We start from the raw sequence: 17,757 nt of genomic DNA on the forward strand, positions 1-17,757 counted from the left end.
GTCCATGTTTTTTCACCTATCAAACCAGCAAAACTTTAAGAAACAAGAGAATGAACATGCTTACACATGCTGATGAGAATGTAAATTATATAATTCTTTTAGTGGAACAATTTGGGAGTTTTTCAAATCCTAAAATGTGCATTCTCTTTAACTCAGTGATGCCACTCTCAGGAGTTTAACTTACAGAAGAATTCACAATACACACAAAGCTATGTGTGCAAGGATGTTCCTTTCATCACCATTTCCATCATTCAAAAACTGGGGAATGTTGGGCTAAATCATGGTACAGCAAAATTTTCCATGAACTCCACCATCTACAACCACTGCCTTCTTGAGAGTCCTGACTGTCAAGCTCACCATGTCCAAAATGAAACTCCTGATCTTAAACTAAGAGATGACCCACCCCCGCCTGGTGTCCCCCATCTAGCAAATGACTATTCTGTCCTTCCAGTTGTTCATGTTAAAAAGCAAAAAACCAAAACCCTTGGAGTCATTCTCAATTCCTCTCTTTTTCTCACACCCCTCAGGTCATCCATCAGGCATGAGTCTACTCTCAAAATATATATAACCACTTTGTACACCTCCACTACCATTACTCTGGTCTGGCCACTATAATCTCACACCAGGATTATAACAACTTCCTGTCATAACAACTTCCTGTCAGTGCTCTCTGCTTCCGCTCCTTCGGAAAACCTCATCCTACTACCTTCAGTGAGGCTCTGCGAATGTTCATTGGGAGCATGTTACTGCCTGGATCAAGACTCTGCAATGGCTCCTATTTCATTCTGGGTGGCGTGGTTGGTTAGGGTCTAAAATGTCTAGCATAATCTGTCATTCTTCCTTATACTCTGACCTCTCCTCCCATAGTTCTAACCCTTGTTCACTCTATTTCTGCCACTCTGGCCTCCTTGCTGTTCCTCTGAAAATGCAGGTACCAGTTCTGCCACAGGGCCTTTGCACTGGATTGGCTTTTACCCAGTTATGCACATGGCTCCTTCCCTCATGCATTCAGGTTTGCGCTTATATGTTACTTTTCCAGTGAGGTCGACCCTTGACACCTTGAAAACTCTATTTAAAAACTGCAACATGCCCAATCTCCACACTCAACCCCCTTACTCTGCTCTGCTTTTTCCCTCGTATAATGTCCCACCTTCTAATATACGAAATGATTCACTCAACTATTACATGTACTGTTTTGATTTCACCTGACTAGAACATAAACCCTATAAGGGATCTTCATCTGTTTTGGTTGATCATATATACCAGGCAGGCAGAACACAGTTCCTAGCACATAAAGGTTGTTAAATAAATACTTGTTGAATAAATAAATATATCTTAGTGTTTCTGTGAGGACTAAATCAGCCAGCCCTAGCACATAGCAACCTAACAAAAGTAGGTTCCAGTTATTATTAGAAAGAATAAAGTAGGCATGCATCTACTGACATGGAAAGTTGTCCAGATGTAAAGACAATAAGAAAAGTCAAGTTGTAACTGAATACAAAGTGTGCAACTGAACTAGCATGCAAAGGAGAGTTAATAGAGCATTATCAATAATACTGAAAAAATAGAAACATGCTAACAGGTCACCATCAGGGCAAGGGTTAAACATATTATACCATCTTCCCACCATACTTGGGGACATTAGGTGGTTGTCACCAGGAATAAGGTAGGATATTTGTGTTACATATTAAGATGTCAATTTCAGATGGGGAAAAGAAATTGACTTACTGAACAGGAGGTAGAGTGTGATAGCATCTTCTTTGAAAGAAAAAAGAAAAAAGCTATGTGCATATATATATTAGTGCAGAAAAGTTAGGAGGGAAACAAAGGAACACACGTACATGCAATTACTTTTGGAGAGTTGGACTTCAGAAAGAATGAAGACTAGTATGTAATTTTATGCTGCATTTTTCCATTGTGCTTGACTTTTCTGCAAGCAACCAACCCAACTTTTGTTTTGCCAACCACAGTAACTTCTGGGAAAAACTTCCCATAGTGGAAAGATCTCATTTTAACTAATCATTTCTACCTTATTCCCTATTCCCTGATCTTATTAGAAGTAAATTAAGATGCGTTCTAATACAAGTTACAGGAGGGCAGGGGGTTTTTATATTTTGTTGATGGGGCTATGATCCCCAGTGCCTAACAAGCGCCTACCACATAGTAGGCACTCAAATATTATAAGTTATTCTCAATATAAGGTCACCTTGAGGTAAAATTATAAGTAGTAAATTAAAAAGTCCCAAGCTAGAAAGGGATATAGCAAAAGCATGCATAAACTGGAGTGTTAAGCCTCATAAAAAGGAGTTTAAATGTTTACAGACTTTTTTTGCTTCCCTTTCAGGTCACTATCTATAATCATGTATTTTTAAAGCAACTCTCTTTGGCATGACTCCACAATTAATGAGAAAATTATAGCACTTACTGTCTTATAGCCAAGTTATTTCATACAGTCGTTGTCAAATTTGTAGATTCCCACTGATCTAATCTTTATTGTGGCAAAGAAATATACCCAGTGCAATAATTCAGATGCGAGGACTAGTAGATTGTGAAGGATTGGGGGGAAAGGAGATTCTTTAATCAGGCGAGCAGTATCAACTTTTCAGAACAATTCAACAGTGAGCAGAAATCTAAATGCTTTTTTACTTCCAATAGAATATAGGATAAACTATCTGGTTGGTGGAAAATAATATCTATCATTAAATACAAACAAACCTATGTTTCATTTTCTATTTTCAAAATGATTTTTCAAGGAGCTGTACTTTTTTGCATTGCTTTGATAATTACAATAGCACTCTAGGAAACAGCCTGAACTTCATAATGACTGCATAAGGTCAAAGTTCTTAATGTGTCCATTCATTCAAGTATTTATTGAACATATATTACCTGCTAAGCATTGTGCTTAGGACTAGATATAGAAATACTGGAAACATATTGATATCTCATTATATGGATATAGATATATTGGGATATTGAAAGAGAAATAATTTAAAAATCTCCACAAACAAAAGCCTCACAGAATGGAATTAAAAGAAATATGTTTTTTTTTTTTTTCCTGCCCTTTCAGGTCAGATAATCATTTAAAAATCTTTTCACTCAAGAACATTCAGCCTGATGAGTCACTTTCAAGCCCAAGACCTCCCCTTTACTCTCATGCCTCAGATCTTCTCAAACATTTTGGTAAAAGTCAGGTAACATTTTCTCCATCCTGTTTTTATTCTTGAATCTGGCCACCTATCAAAACTTTAAGGATGTCAACCTCCATGGATGAAGAAATAATAATCAGCAACAGCAGCTCAAGGACTGTATTTGAAAAAACAAAACCAAACCAGATATCTAGATGGCATCAGTCATCAACTCACTGGATTCTTGAAAAGCAAATGGATTGAGTGCCATTTTTATCAAATGGAATCACTTGTCAAACAGGTTTACCAATAACAAAATGGCAAATCCCAGATCCCACTATTTAGAAACATTGTTTAGTCATAATTTTCCTGAGTGTTGACATCCCAAATTAGTCATGTAAATTTACTGAAGGCCAACAGTAGCAGAAACTTGTCAACAAGACCAAGGAAGCAAAGGAAGGCAGCATCTTTACATTTTTAGTGTTTATAACACTTCAAAAGCCTAAAAGTCATCAACAGCTGGCCTACTATCAGACACAGAGATCAGCAGAGTTACTGAATTAATGGCTGGCATTGTTGCTTTCTTCCCACCAGACATCTCAAAAAATGCTATGACAGTTTTTCTGGTGCCAGAGGGTGTCAGTATGACTGCGAGGGATGTGCTTACATTCAAATATTTGGGGTCTGATTATCAACATAAGAAATTTTTTTTTCAAAGGAAGAAACAAACATGCTGAGAAAATGGTGATTACTAAATGAACAGAATTTTGTTATGCAAATACAGTTGCAAAGAAAAAGAAATCTCTGCAGTATTCTGATGGGGGGGTGTCTTTTGATTTAGCTTTTTCTAGTACTATCAACTCTATATTTACTTTCAGCTTTAGAAACCCTTTTACCTTCAGTGCTCAGTGTCTCCCAAATTCTATTCCATGCAAGCCTAATAAGCCAACATCAGAATAATGCATGGGTCTGTGTATTTATTTACTGAAATCATTAAACAGGCAGTTTCAGTTGGTATCACATCACCTGCTTTATATTACGCAGCACAGGGTCAAAGAGAAATTACAATTAAATTTTTCAATAACTGGTGTCAATTAAGCACGGTGTTTAGCTCCTTTGTAAATATGGAGATCTTATTCTCTCTGTCTTCTTTTTCCACTCCTCTACCCCCATCCATATGCCAAGAATGAATAGAAAACAAGGGGAAAGGAGAGGCTGCCTCATCAGAAGCCTTTGCTAGATGTGTCTTAGTAAAATCAGCTATAGTCATTACTTCTATTGCACCATTAATTCATGGGCATAGTTTCTGTTCTTATACACAAGAATGTCAAAGATCCATACAACTGTTTATCACAAAAACAGTCTTGGGTATCAAACGTATAGGTTCAAAGAGCTCCTTTCTGTTAATAAAGCCCATGTGAAACTGTTTTGCCACAAGCTTTTAGAGAATCTAGACTCAGGGTTGGTAATTCCAGTGGACACACCAGGGGCCACCTCACAAATTGCCTCTTCTGGCCACAGTTAAACTGAAGAGGCAGTGAGGCTCTAGTCTCCCCTGGGGGTGGTTTCGTATCAAACACACATGCCCATGCTTTTGCTCAGCAAGGATCAGGAGAGGAGCCTCAAGTCTAATCATAAGAACAGACCGATTTAAGAGCCATAACTGAGTAAAAAGAATAACGGACCGATTCCACGTCTCTCTAGCAGAAACACAACGAATCCAAACACCAAACCTCAAGCATCTTTTTAAACACAGAAATACAACTTGAAATATACAGCCTAAGAAAGAAACTACATAGGGAAGCAAATGGGTAAGCTTCAGTTTTTAACTCCCTGGGGTGGGTAAGGATGGGGGTGAGGAGTTAGGAGTATCCTCATCAAGAATCCTTTCCCTCTGCCCCATCCCCTTTCCCAAAGCCAAAAGAGGAAAGGCATTGAGAGACAGGGGCAGACTGCTTCTGTTTGCTCAGTTGAGAAATGGAGGAATTGAGTCTCTGTTGATACCATTAATCTGCTAAAGCTTTCAACAGCACTAAAATTCATTGGCAAGTGACGAGCTGCGCCTTGTTGATGAGTTTCAGTGCAAGTTAAATCACGAAAAGAATCCGACTTCATATCTAATTAATACAGGCTTCCAAGTGATCAAAAAACAACAGTTTTTCAGAAAGTATGAGCCCTATAGATGATAAAAGACAAGCTTTTCTCAACTAAGAAATGCATTTATTTTCCCAGAACCCCAAAGACAGTATGTCATTCCGTGGGTTACCATGTGCATATGGAGTTTTTATGTTTTCAATATAAAAGTCACAATGCCCTCATGCAAAAGCTTCCTGTTTTACTGAAACCCCCAACAAATATGTCCGAATCTTTTGAAAGCACTGAATACTCATCCAAGAGGAGTAGTAAAACAAACAACACTATAAACCAGCAAGGGTTATTTGGCTAGCACACACTCATAAGTAGTCTCCTAATTGATTCTCAATTGACAGGGTGTTGAGCACGGTAAACTCTGGGAAAGAGAAAAGGGCCCAACATACCTAATCCTTATAAATAAGCTATATATACCCTCAAATAATTTAGTTCAGGCACAAATCCACTCCCTTTGAGTGTGAGACAAAGTCTATATACCAACACTGTGGACAAGACAGCTTCCTTGTACACTCCATTGCCCCCTGGTACCCAGGTCAGTTAGACTTAGGACTTAGGAAGAGGAAGGGAGGCATAGCCTTCCTGAATCTTCAAAAATCCCCCAGCCTTCCGGGTTTGGCCCATTCACTTACAGAACCAGACAGGGAGAAAAGCCTTTTAGCTCCCAAGCACTCAGCAAGCCAGACTCTGGATTCTGTTTTCTGATGCCCACAGACATACATCTCTTACCTAGATAACACAGTGCTCTAACATACAAATGTTAATTTCCAGGAAGCAAACTTAAAAAGCCTTCCGCATGTACATTCTTCCTTTTAGAAATAGGAAAAAGGACAGAGGAGAATCGCAGCCCTTCCGTTTCTTATTTTCCCCGAGAGCTTACAAAGCCCTCCAAAGTGCAAAGGCATTTGCCCACCGCGCTGCCCGGGGAAGCAGCTCTCCCTCTCCCCCGCCTTCCCCAGCCTGGGCGCCGGAACAATGCAGCAACATACATTTACCAACACCTGCTGGAGCCTATTAATATGCACGGGGACGTATTGATTTTTCCCCCCTCCCTTCCCCTGCCCTCCACACTGAGCAGGCTTTCATCTCCTCCTTTACCATCCATCAGGAACTCATTTCGCCGGCCCCCTCCCCCTCCCACCCCCAGTCCCCATTCAGCCGAGCCCCTCGCTCCAAAAGCCCGGGCTGACGAGCACACTTTGGAATGCACTTCATTAAAATTTAGCTGCCCGATTCCAACCTGCAATGCGGAGGAGGCAATACAAAGCGCGCGCCACACTTCCTCCAGCATCCCCTTCAAAAGCCCCATTGTTCGCCAGGCATCTGCTCCAGAGCCCGGCCTCTCCCTATCCACTGACCTCTGATTTTTTTTTCTCCCCCCTCCCCCTTCCTCCCAGCCTGGCCAAACGGGCCTGCCTGGTGAATTAAAACGCAGCCGCAGCCATCTGGCCCTCCCAAGCTGGCCGGGTTTCTCCCCGCCCCTCCTCCCTGGTCCACACACCACACACGGCATCTTCACCTCCATGGATGTTCCCACAACCCAAGCTCAAACCTCCGGTGGCAGGGAGCCTCTGCCGCCGCCTGCCTGTCTCCAGGCTTCCTCCAGCAGCGGAGCGTTCGAATCCAGAAGTGGGCAGGGGGCGGTGGAGGGGTGGCGAGAGATCATGGACCACTTGTACTTGCCTGCAAACCCCAGCCCAATCGCCAAGATTAATCCTTCCCTTTGTGAGCCTGAAACCGCCTCCCACCACGCTGGTCCTCGGCTCTGCAGCGGCTGTAAAGAGAGGCGGGGGTGGGGGGGTGGGACCGAACCCCTTCCTAGGAGAGCTGGGGGCGCCTCGGCCACCTGACCACAGAGCGGTTTTTCGAGGGAAGAGGTGCTGGCAGCAGGAGCAGCTGATGGTGCGAGAAGGGAGAGAAGATGCCCAGGCTTGCGCCTTTTATATTACTGGCGACATTTCTAACACATGACAACAATTTCCATCTGTATTTAAGCCGGGAGTGTGAAAAAAGAGCATTACATCACAGAGCCCGGGCTCCTAGAGGCTGCCGGATATCTAGGCCGGGGGGATTAGGGGGCTGCACCTGCGGAGGGGGCGGGGACTGAGCGAGCCTCTCCCTGCTGGGGCGTGTCAGGTCCCCATCACCCGCATGGCCCTGTGGGAGCCCCTGGGCATGGAAAGGCGGGAAATAGGGTTGCCCCATTTGCGACATGCTGGAGGCTGAGTGCATGAGTGGGTGGGTGAGGGCGAGGGAAGGGGCGTGACTCCCTTTCTTGGTTAGGGATACAACCCTGACTTCCCAAGAGCAAGGGACAGAAGTCCCTTCTGATGAAACTGACTTCTGCCTTTCTGCCTCTTCCCCAACTTTGGAAGGAATTCCAATAGATAATAACTCTTATGTTTGAAATAATTGTCTTCCTTTGGAGTTAAACTAAAGACGATGGAGTGGCTTAGAAAATGAATTTGAAGGATCCACTTTCAAGGAATTGACACTTCAAGAATCAAGGGTACAATCTGACTCAGAATCAAGCTGCTTCTTTACTGCGCAACTCTATGTCATTAAAACTCACTGTTTTTAAGGAGTGATAGGATAGTGGATAGGGAGAGGCTGGCCTCTGGAGCAGATGGTTGGCAAACCTGCCTCTTTAAAAGATTCTCTAAGAGCCGGCGGTATCACCTCCACCCTGTTTCTTTTGAGGGATCCTTCCTCTTCATCCACCTTAGTGAGAAAACTTTATTGAGAGACCTCTAGCTTTGGAAAGGTAAGTTTTCTCTATTTTCAAATGGTCAGTCATTGCTGAAGCTACACCTTGTAGCAAGAGAGTGAATGCCTCCAGACTGTCAAAGAAAGGACGCTATCCACTGCCTTCCTTCTCATAATCCAGGTGCTACAGAGTCACGTGCAAGCATCCTCCAAGAATTCATTACTACAACTTGGACAGGAGGAGATGTTCTGAGAGGAAGAATGCCAAGAAAATAGGGCAAGAGGGGAAAGGAGGCAAGGGCATACCTCCTTCTGGGGTATGTTGGGGGAGGCAATGCAGAAGCTAGATTACAAATGGGTGGATCATAGGATGGCAAAGCAGGCTTTACGGGTGCGGGAGAAAGGTGAGAGGGCAGTGGGCCATTTAGATAACAAGGCAGCATAGATCTTTCCTTCGAATGCAGTATCGGCTGGATTTCATAGCAGATGAGAAAATAAATGTTGTTCCTTCATATTTGCTACTCAGTAAACCTAGGCATGTCCATCTGAAAAATCCAGGGTGTGGAAGGACAGCATGTCTAAGGCCCCTTTTCCTTCTAGTCACTCACTGTGGTCAAAAGACTCAATACTGGAGTCAGACTCACTAGGTTCCAACCCCATCTTTCCATTTTCCAGCTGTGTGACTGTAGATAATTACTTGCCTGTTTCCCCTGGTGTACAAAATGGAACAAAAACTCTCTACTTGTTATACAGATCACACATACAAAGTGCTTGGTACAGTTCACCATACATAACAGGTGCTCACTAAATGTCACCTATCACTACTGCTACTATTATGATTGTTTCTATATAAAACATCTCAACCAAATGAAAGTGCTCATCTTCTACTACTGAGGGGACCTGCAAAATGGAACAGCTCCCAGGGCTTCAATTAGTGAAATGCAAACACCAGAACCCTAGACATCCTGGACCTGCCAGAAAAAAGTGAGTAAGATGTCTCAGAAGAAACACAGATTCACTGGCTTCATTCTTGATTCACATCTACTTGCAGGAAGGTGAAAGGCCTTAAGAGTTACATGCAAAGTATTTGCTTACATGTTTTGTTTGAGAGAAACAATAAACTTAAGGGAATACTTTATCAACCATGTACATAATACATACGAGGGCATTTACATTACTTTTCCTCTCAATCATTATTTTTAAAAATGGAAAAAGAAAAGCAGATACTACATAAAACTTTCAAAAGCCTTTAGCCACAAGCTAATGCTGAAAAATGGAATTTGTATTTTATTAGTTTTCCACAAGAAAATGATTGTACAGTACAAATTAAATTGCTCTTTTGCAAGGAATCTGCATAGAGACTTCCCTGAAGGGAACAAAAATACAAAAGGCATTCTTTTTATGAGAGAAAGAAGGGAACTTTTCTTCAATAAGTATTCAAGGATGTAGCTTTCCAGTCTTCAATAGGGAGAGAAAAATAGCTGTCATTTTGGTTAGGAAATATCCCTAATAATAACAAATTATTTTCAATCAGAGCTCCAAAGACCAGGTTTCTCTATGTGCAAGAGAAGCACAAGGAAAAGAGTCCATGAAAATCTACTTGGTTTTTCTCAGAGGTGTAGTATCTTGACACACTCGATCTCAAAAACCAAGGCTCTCCCAGCTTGTGTGGTCTCCAGCATAAGCCAGGAGAGATGCTTAGTTGCATTTCTTTTAAAGTCTCTTTTGTCGCACACACAAAATTAAAACTAGTAGGTCCTGGGCTAGCCAGCTTCATGGGTGCCTGGCTTATAGAGCCCAAGGGCAAGCTATGGCTTCAGTGCCTTGAGAGCACAGTTTAGAGAGGCAGTGAAATGTAGACACTTCTTTACTGGCAATTTTTGAGAAATAACTGTGAGAAAAAGGCCAAGAGTTTCTCTCACTGAACACATTCAAAATAATTAGAGAAATGTTTAGGAATCAGAATAAATGCTGTGGAAAAGTGACCACTTGCGAGGCAGTAGAACATACTGGTTATGAGAGTGGGATGTGGGGCCAGACCAGTTCAAAACCCCACCTCTGGCTTTCTCAGTGTGAACCACTGGGCAAAGTTGACCTTACAATGACTCTACTTTTTCACCTGTAAAATGAGAGTAAAAAGAGTTCCTGCCTCATGGAACTGTGATGAAGACTAACTGGGTGAATAGAGGGCATGGTACTTAGATCTGAGTTCCTGGCACAGAGAAAGTGCTGACTAAGTATTATTACTGGCACATCAACACGCTAACTCTTAGGTGTGGATTCCCTCTAAATGCTTGCTCTGCATATGTTTTTCCACAAATATTTATTGAGCACATACCAAGCATATAGCTCTGTTGGATATAATAAAGAGGTAGAATACATCCATGGGGTCAGAAAGGGGTTTTATAGTTTGTTTTTTTAGCAGAAATGTCCTTTGGATAAAATATGAACTCACATAACACAGGCCACATTCACTGACTAAAATGCAGTAAGAACAGCCATTAACAGTCAAAGGGAAAGCAAAAATTCATAATAAAACCTGCAGGATGTACCCATATGCCCACACAGAAGGAAATTATAGCCTTAAATGCATTTATTAGAGAATAAGAGAGACAGAAATTAATTATGCTTTCTACGCATGATGCTATAAAAGTTAAAATGAAATAAATTAAAAAACGAAAGTAGAAAATTCAACAGTGTTGGGACAACTGGATATCCACATGCAAAAGAATGAAGTTGGACCCCCACCTCCACACCAAACACAAAGATTAATTCAAAATGCACCATGGATCTAAAATTATAAAACTCTTTTAAGAGCAAGATAAAAAAGCAGTAAATCTTTTTTATCCTGGGTGACACCAAAAGCACAAAAAAAAAAAAACAACAGAAATTAGACAGATTAGAGTGTATTAAAATTTAAAACTTTTGTGCTGAAAACAATATCACCAAGTTAGTGAAAAGACACCCATGGAGAGAAAAAAAATACTGGTGAAGCATTTATCTGATAAGGTGCTTGTATCCAGAATATGTGAAAAACTTCTACAACTAAACAATAAAAAGACAAATAATCCAATTAAAAATAGGCAAAGGAATTCAATAGGCATTTCTCGAAAGACAATACACAGATGGCCAACAAGCATACGGGAAGATGCTCAACAAATCAAAACCACAATGACATCCCATTCATACCCACTAAAATGGCTATAATCAAAAGGACAAGTAAGTAAAGATGTTGATAATTGGAAGTGTCCTGTATGCTAATATAAAATGGTTTAGCCACTTTGGAAAACAGTCTGGCAGTTCCTCAAAAAGTTAAATTTATGATATGACCACATGATTCCCTCAGTATACAGCCAAGAGAAATAAAAACATACATCCACATAAAAACATATACATGAACGTTATAGCAGCATTATTACTCATAATAGCCAAAAAGTGAAATAATTCAAATGTTCACTAACTGATGAATGAATAAAATGTGGCACACCCATATGAGAGGATACTATTGGGCAATAAAAAGGAATGAAATACTGATACAACATGGATAAACCTGAAAACATCACGCTGAGTAAAAGAAGACACAACATGTCACATATTGTGTTATTCCATTTATATGAAATCCACACCATAGGTGAATGTATAGAGACAGAAGGTAAATCAGAAGTTACCTATAGCTGTGGGAGTTAGAAGGAAATGGGATGTGACTATTAATGCGTATAGGGTTTCTTTCTCGGGGTGATGAAAACATTCTATAATCTTGTGGTGACAGTTGTACACCTTGAGAATAAAAAGTAACGATTTTTTAAAATAGGTCAATTATGTAGTATGGGAACTATATTTCAATAAAACTGTTTTTAAAAGGTAGAAAGAAGAAATAATGAAATTAAGGTAGAAATTTATACTGGACACTGTTGGCAATAAGGAAAAAATAGAGAGAAAAACTGTTTCTAGGGAAGCACTATTAAAATAGAAAAACCTTTGGCAAATAGGACCATGAGTGGGGAAAGGAGAAATCATATATAATCAACCTTAGGAGCAAAAAAGGAGGCAATACAAATATTAAAAAGATTTATTTTCATGTATAAGAGAATACCATGTACAACTTTATACCAATTAATTTAAAATCTAGACAGAATGGATCATTTTCTAGAATAACAAATTAATGAAACTATCTTAAGAAGCAATAGAAAATGTGAATAGAGCAATGACTGTAACTAAAATGAAATTAAAGAACTATCTCCCCCTTCCCTTTTCCTAGCTACTGCAAAGAAAAAAATACATACCAGGCCAGGATATTTTATGGACAGATTTTACCAAGCTTTCAAAGAAAAGTGTGATACCCTTTATGCAACTCCAAACACACATACTTTCCATACTGTTTATTATATATTTTCTACAGGTTCATACATATTAAGAATAATTAGAAAAAGATCTCAGATGAATATTTAAAAAATGATAATCTATGATTACCAGACCAAAAAATATATATAGCACAGTGTTGAGATGGTCAAAGGGGACAATGAAATTCATGATGCTGCTTCCATTTTGAATAAAAAAATTTATATGACAATCTACATAATAAAAATTTGACAGTTATTTGGAATAAAAAATTAAGGTATTATTTGGAAACATGCATTAAATTTTCTGTCTAGTTGATTGAACCATAGAGCATAGATAAAAGGGAGGCATTACTGCCATCGAACAGAAAGTTATTCTAATTGTAGGTAAAATCCCTAAGAAACTGAAAAGTCTCCTACAGGCTGGTCTTGTAAACCTGAATATAAAGTTAAAGCAGAACTAACAAAAAAGAATAGCCTTGTCTTTCTTTGTGTTGCTATAAGAAAATACCTGAGACAGTCATTTATAAAGAACAGAAATTTATCATAGTTCTGGAGGCAGGGAATTCCAAGATCCAGGTGCTGGCAAGTTTGTCTGTTGAGGGCCTGGTCTCTCCTTCCAAGATGGCGCCCTGTTACAGCATCCCCCAGAGGGGTAATGCTGGGTCCTCACATGACAGAAGACTGGAAGAAAGGAAACCCACTCTCTCAAGTCTGTTTAAAAGGATCCTAATCCCATCCATGAAGGTTCCACCCTCATGACTGAATCACCTCGGAAAGGCCCCATCTCTTACTACATATTGGCCATTATGTTTCAACACGTGAATTTTGGGTGATACATTCACATTATAGCACTTTGTAATTTTCACAATATCAAAATTTCCTTAGTTCTAAGATGTGATTAATTATAAGATTCAACTTTCAATTTATGGCTTTTCAGGAGAAAAGAAAACTACGGCATTAAATATGCACATCTATGTTTAAAAACATCCAAATGCAAAAAAAAAAAGTATCTGAGGATCAAGAAATATTGGTGTTATATCACAAAGAAGACACTAATAAAAATGAAAAACACTCTTCCAATGATAACATTTTAAGCTATGTTGGATTCTACAGCAAAGTTGTGCCTGGATAACGATGTTTAGTTATATATTGACATTAATGTATAATGATTATTTAAGAAATAGCAAATACTGCTGGAGAAAGGCAAGCAAAACAAAAGTGCCTCAATTTATCTGATGCTTTTTAAATTGGCCAAGGGCCTAAAAATAATAACAGAGAAACGATATCAGAGTTGCTACTGTGGATGTTTTTCCTGGCTTGTGGAATACGATGACTTTCATATAATGTCAAAGACAAATAATAAATCACTTCACAGTTATTTATATATTCACAGAGATGGGGGTTTTCCTTATAAGAACCTTTGATTTCCACCATATAAGAAAAAAGAAACCAAAAACACCAACTTGAAATGCTATTTTCCTACTGGATTTTAACTTGAATTGCCACAAATGTGTGAAGAAGTGAACTGCTTATTTTAAAAAAAAAACTCCATTGACAAGTCTCTGGCTTTTATTAGTCAACTGGAAAATCAAGCAGCAAATGGGGAATAAACAAAATTCCTATGACTGTAAATTTCAACAAGAAGTGAAAATAGAACAGATGTGGAACATTTTCCTTAATGTGTCACTATTTAGCATTACTTCCCTCCAAGGTGCAAAAGATGACCATCTTCTTGGAATGTACTCAAATGGGCTCTTTTACAGGCTTTCCAAGAAAACACAAAAGCAGCAAGCTTCCAGTTGTTATGCCTGAAAATGACTCATGCCATGAAAATATGCAACTTAAGATAGCTAATGAGAGAAGAACCATTCTACAACAGCTCTATCAAAGATAAAGTTCCAGAAACTTCAAACATTTATTGTACAAGGGATGTCATAACGACCCTTTAAATTTGTATGACGAGACCTCACTATAAATGACCTGTTTTACAAGACCACATCCACTTATCCTTAAAATTGCACAATTTACAATGAACCTGTGCTGGTATCATCCTTTTGTATTTTGTGTTGTGACTCTTGCTGGCTTCAGAACACAAATTACGGCTCTCGACATCATGCTCACCGTGTGCATCTTTGAAAAATTTCACCTGTGCAACTTTACACTACACTCACATACCAGCCAAATGAGTTCCTGAAAAAATCTGCCACAGTGAATAAATAAAGGGGGGAGAAATGATAGATTTGATACTTGCTGGGGAGTATGATGTGAAAGTAATTGTGCTTCCTGTAGGCCATGCACAACTGTAGGAAGTGCTCATCTTCCTGCAGACAGACAAACTCAATGATGGAGACCCTAAGAGTTGGCAAAAAAAGAAAAACCAGCCCTTGTAGGCCAACCAGACCCTTCTAGAGTGTCTGACCTACTTTTAAAGCATGCTGAAGGGCTTTCAGCAGATAAGAGTTAATGAAGGAGAGAGAAAAAATAAGTCTACAATATCACACTTACTATTTAAGTGTGCCCATCAGTGTGCCTTATATTAGTAAAGTATACATTGTCCAACTCAGGTTCAATGGTAGATTGCTTATATAGGAAACGTATCTCAATTGCAACTGCTCTAGGAAACATCAAATATTTTGACGAAAGAATTACAGAATCAAACTCTGAAATGAAAGTCCACATCTACCCACAACCCAGAGAGGAGATCCAGCGAGTCCTACTGTGTGCAGGGTAGTTACATGTAAAACATCCCTTCCCTCCTCCTTTGCATCCATTCAACTCTGCCTACTAAATGATTATTTCAATTAGCACAGAATGTGCATTTCTACTCATCAGATACATGGACATATTTTTGCAGTTTGAGCACCTACTATGTGCCAGAGCCTCTCTTGGTGCTTTTCATGTATTATGTTAATTAACTCTCCCTACAAGTCTATGGGGATAATACTATTGTCCCAATTTTATAAATTGCAAAACCTCGGGAAGGAACTTATCCAAGATCACAAAGCCAGAGAACAGAAGGGCTATGAGTCAAACACGTATCTTTCCACATCCAAAACCTATGTTTACTCAGCAACCACTGCACCGTGCCTCTCAGTGCCCTGAAGGTTATTTTACTTTTACTTTCTTTATTTTTTTATTTTGTTTATTTATTTATTTTTTTGAGACAGGATCTTGCTCTGTCACCCAGGCAGGAGTACAGTGGCACAATGTTGGCTCACTGCAACCTGTGCCTCCCAGGCTCAAGCAATCCTCCCACCTTAGCCCCCAGAGTAGCTGCGATTACAGGTGTGTGCCACCACACCCGGATATTTATTTATTTATTTGTTTGTTTATTTTTGAGATCGAATCTTGCTCTGTCACCCAGACTGGAGTATAGTGGCATGATCTTTGCTCACTGCAACCTCCACCTCCAAGGCTCAAGTGATTCTCCTGCTTCGGCCTCCTGAGTAGCTGGAATTACAGGCACCCACAACCATGCCTGGCTAATTTTTGTATTTTCAGTAGAGATGGGGTTTCACCATGTTGGCTAGGCAGGTCTCGAACTCCTGACCTTAAGTGATCCACCCGCCTCAGCCTCCCAAAGTGCTGGGATGACAGGTGTGAGCCGCTGCACCCAGCCCAGCTAATTTCTGTATTTTTTGTAGAGATGGGTTTTCACCATGTTGCTTAGGCTGGTCTCAAACTCCTGAGCTCAATCAATCCACCTACCCTGGCCTCCCAGAGTGCTGGGATTATGGGTGTGAGCCACCCTCCTGACCTAAGACTACTTTTCCTGACAATTCTCTTGAAACCCAGATTCTGGTCAACACTGATATGGGTTTTTAAAGCAAGCTCCAATAACTGCCTAAGTCCCTATGATTTTTTTTTCCCATTCTGACATTTTCTATATATTTTGAAAATATATGTATATGTTAAATAAATAACGATAACATAATTCACTGTAATATGGTTTGGGATGCCCGGGTAATCCCCAACACTCATGAATCTAGTGTGCAGATGGACATCCAAGAATAGTGCCTCCCTGTCAAATAGCTGGTACCTACCCCAGTCTCTTGCAGAGAAGAAAATTCTTTTCTCCTGACTTTCCCCTTCCTGCTACAGGTCACATCACTCCCTGAAACTGCTATTGTATATGCCCCTGAAGCAACTTTTCAACAGGCAACAGTAAAGGCAGGCAATGCCTCTGTTAACAGAAGTGGTATCTTCATCATCTTCAACATCATCCTCACTCCCATCATGACCATTACACATCACAGCAGCCCCCATTATATAAAGTGCTTACAGGAGTCCAAGCACTGTTCTAGGCCTCACAATAACCCTTTAAAATAGGCATTGTTATCTTTGCTTTGCAAATGAAAAAAACTGAGTCTCTGAGAAACTGACAAGAGAGTGAGAGGAAATAAAACACAAAGGCCACTGACTATTCTTATGTGCTCCCTACTACTACCCTGGACAGGTAAATTTCTTTAATTGGGTCCTATGTCTATATTTTATCTTATTCTCTCTTTTTGGAAACTCACTTCTGGTCCTCATTTGTTCCCATTACAAGAAAAATTTCTTAGGGGAATTGACATGACCTCAAGTGTTCCTTTGAACAAATCAGGTGTTTCGGCCTACTGCGTATTATGCATGCGGCCACTGTCTTTCCTTTTGTACTACAAGTATAAAAAAGAGAATAGCACATAAGAAAAGAGAAGAAAAAAATGTCAGAATAACTTAATGAACTGTTCACCTAATTTAAGAATAGGTTTAAAAAAATGTTTTAATACTACTTACTTATGCCATCTGTGTGCCTGGAACTATGCTTAGGAACTCACATACATTTCCTCGTGTGATTCTCACCACAACCTACAAAGCAGGTATCATTAGCCCCATTCCATAGAAGCACCTCAAAAAGGTTAGACAACCAGTGCAAGCACAGCCAATAAGCAACAGAGTCAAAATTTAAAACCCAGTTTTTTCTACAAATCAGAAAGCAAATGACAATCCGATTAAAAAGACAAACGGGGACCGGGTGGAGTGGCTCATGCCTGCAATCCCAGCACTTTGGGAGGGTGAGACAGGCGGATCACCTGAGGTCAGGAGTTTGAGACCAGCCTGGCTAACATGGTGAAATCCAGTCTGTACTAAAAATACAAAATTAGCCAGGCGTGGTGGCAGGCGCCTGTAATCCCAGCTACTAGGGAGGCTAAGGCAGGAGAATCAGCCAGGAGGCAAAGGTTGCAGTAAGCCGAGATTGTGCCATTGCACTCCAGCCTGGGCAACAAGAGTGAAACTCCATCTCAAAAAAACAAAAAAACAAAAAAACAAAAAAAAAACGGACAAATGGAAAAACACTTGAATAAAAACTTCATGAAAGAGGATATCCAAATAGACAATGAGCATTTGAAAAAGTGTTCAGTATCATTCTACATCAGAACAATGCAAATTAAGATCAC

At 40.0% G+C, this 17,757-nt stretch overlaps 1 protein-coding gene across 36 annotated transcripts in view; it reads right to left on the reverse strand.

The window, feature by feature from the left end:
- MAGI1 (membrane associated guanylate kinase, WW and PDZ domain containing 1) overlaps positions 1-17,757 on the reverse strand; it is a 675,392-nt gene that overhangs the window by 230,828 nt on the left and 426,807 nt on the right. Inside the window, exon 1 of one of the 36 annotated variants that reach the window (XM_063602809.1) lies at positions 6,514-6,640. The exons of the other annotated variants lie outside the window; for them this stretch is intronic. The gene's annotated coding sequence lies outside the window, so the exon portion shown is untranslated. Of the gene's footprint in view, positions 1-6,513; positions 6,641-17,757 lie in introns of those variants that run through there. 36 annotated transcript variants of the gene reach the window in all.

This window comes from Pan paniscus, chromosome 2 (genome assembly GCF_029289425.2).
Source record: "Pan paniscus chromosome 2, NHGRI_mPanPan1-v2.0_pri, whole genome shotgun sequence".
In the NCBI taxonomy this organism is placed as follows: Eukaryota; Metazoa; Chordata; class Mammalia; order Primates; family Hominidae; genus Pan; species Pan paniscus.